We start from the raw sequence: 2,807 nt of genomic DNA on the forward strand, positions 1-2,807 counted from the left end.
CTAGCCGAGGCACCGTCTACTTGGTCGCCCTCCCGGATCCCACAAACTCACACCACACTGGTTTATCTTTATGGAAGAATTGAGGCTGCAGTTTATTTAGGCAATATCCAATTTACAAGTGATCCTTCCACACGATTTCTTTTCTTTACTCGCTAAGCCTGTGCCTTCCTTAACATACCCACTAGCACGGTGCCCTAAATTCAGTGCTCCTAACAATACCACAAAGCAAACACAAGGAGATGATGGTAGAGCGCTGAAACTTTTCAGACACTCACCCCCAGTCACAGATCTTGGTTGAATACATCATCGTTCTTTAGCTCACTTCGCTACCCCAGTTCAGACCCAGCCATATGCAAATCAGTCTTGACCCTGTGCCTCATTGAAACAGTTGAGACTGAGCTGCCAAGCCAGGTCTTCCCTTGACCAGAAACAAGCATCCTGGGACCGGTTTCGGGGTAATACCCCTCATCAGCCAGGCTAGCATTAATCCAGAGGCAAAGTGAGCAAGGGACCCACGTCTGGGCATACCCTGCCAACTTAGGGCAAACAAAGCAAACACAAGGAGATGATGGACGGAGCGCTGAAACTTTTCAGACACTCACCCCCAGTCACAGATCTTGGTTCAATACATCATCGTTCTTTAGCTCACTTGGCTACCCCAGTTCAGACCCAGTCATATGCAAATCAGTCTTGACCCTGTGCCTCTTGGAAACAGTTCAGACCGAACTGCCAAGCCAGGTCTTCCCTGGACTGGAAAGAAGCATCCTGGGACCAGTTTGGGGATTTCACCCCTCAACAGCCAGGCTTGCTTGAATCCCGTGGCAAAGTGAGCAAGGGACCCACATCCGGGCATACCCTGCCAACTTAGGGCGAACAAAGCAAACACAATGAGATGATGGACGGAGCTTGCTTCCAGTCAAGGGAGGATCTGGCCTGGCAGTTTGGGCTGGACTGTTCCCATTGGGTGCAGGGTCAAGACTGATTTGCATATGGCTGGGTTCAAACTGGAATGGCATGGGTAGCAAAAACACAATGGATTTAGGCCCAGATCTCTGTACTGGGGTGAACGTATGAAATTGTTTTGTGTTCTGTCCATCAATTGTTATTTTTGCACCTAACCATACCATAATAACTGTGCCCTACTTGCCGTGCTCCTAACCATACACATACGCACCGTGCTCTACATTCAGTGCTCTGTAATTGCCTCGGCCCATGGCCGAGTGTGTCATCTGCTTCCAGCCCAGCCGGGTGACCTTTTACTTCTGGTGTAACCGTTTTACTTTCTACTTCTGGTTAAGCATCAGCTTCCAACCCGCCGGGTGACCATTTCACTTTCAGTGTACCTATTACTTTCTATTACCAGGCAAGTGTCTGAGAAAGAGAGTGCTCTGGCCTGCATCGAGGGTTAAATATCCATCCTCGCACCCCAAGACGCCCAAGTTACTCTCTAAATTTATGCCTGGACTAGACCATGAATCCTGCTAGTGAAATCAAGTACATTCCATGCATTCTTTAGCCCCCTCGATTACCAACCAGGCTCTGCCTTGGCGTTGCCTCCACCAACGCCCATCAGTTTTAGCCATAACCCCTCCCCTTCAATAAGGATGTCCAGCCCAAGGGGCATTTTCAATAGTTTGAAAACCACTGCTTATTCAGTAGGCCACTCAACTTCTGTTTTGACCCCTCACTAATCTGGGCTGACTACCTCCTTTGTGGTATAATTTTTAGACTTGGACAAAATTTAAGTTACGGCAGATTAATTGAAGTCATTTTGGTAATTCCACATTATTTTTTTACACAGAATTACCGATGATTACGCCTGCTCGCATAATTAAGAGTAATTTGGGGGAAAGTCCTAACGTGCCAACTCGGCGATGCAGCGCTCGCAATGTAAATCGTTTTATTTATTTATTTATTTATTTACCTAATTCCGTTCTGCCGTATGCCGGAGTTTACTACCCCCCCACCCGCAGCACTCCCTCGGCAAGCCGCCACTGGTTGGGGGGAATATTACTCTAAGTACACATTTAGTAAACTGCTGCTGACGCTGCTAATCATGTTCTGTTGCATTTAGCACTATTTCTTAAAGCGAAATGCATCCTCACGTCCATTATGGATGCAAGGGACATTATTGTGCTACGAAAATAGCACTAAGTGCAGAATTTCTCTTATTGCATAATTCCATGTAATCTCATTGAGATTTTGGGTAATTCTGCATGATTACGCTACACAGAATTACACACACACACCTAATCAATTTCCTCTATGATTTGCTCAAATTGAGATTCCATTGAAGTGTGACACCCCACTACCCCCACCTAAAAAGGTTACCCTTTCACCTTGCTTCCCCTCTACTGGACTGTTATACAGCACTGCACCACTAATGTGTGATAACATTCATCTCAAGCGCCTCTCGTTCCAGAAAAGGAATTGAACTATTAGGATAAATCTTAAATTGCCTCTATCCCAATTGCACAGACATTTAATGGCCAAATAAATGGGATTCATTTTATTGTGCATTTCTTCATTACCATTACAAACCACAATGTGTGTTAGACTGTAGAAACAAAAGTCACAATTACTTTACGAACATATGTGGCATACTGTTGGATGTTAAGTCTGCAGCCACTCTATGCAACATTTTTTGTTTTAATGGAAATGTCCCAAGGATATGGGAGATCTGAATGTGTATGTAATCCACAACTTCTAAGCATCCAGTACACCTCTAAGGCTTCAGTCATAGTGGTGTGACCATTCCACCTTCCTGTTTACTGCTCCATTGCCCATGTGATGCTATCTCTGCGCCA

This window comes from Triturus cristatus, chromosome 4_2 (genome assembly GCF_964204655.1).
Source record: "Triturus cristatus chromosome 4_2, aTriCri1.1, whole genome shotgun sequence".
In the NCBI taxonomy this organism is placed as follows: Eukaryota; Metazoa; Chordata; class Amphibia; order Caudata; family Salamandridae; genus Triturus; species Triturus cristatus.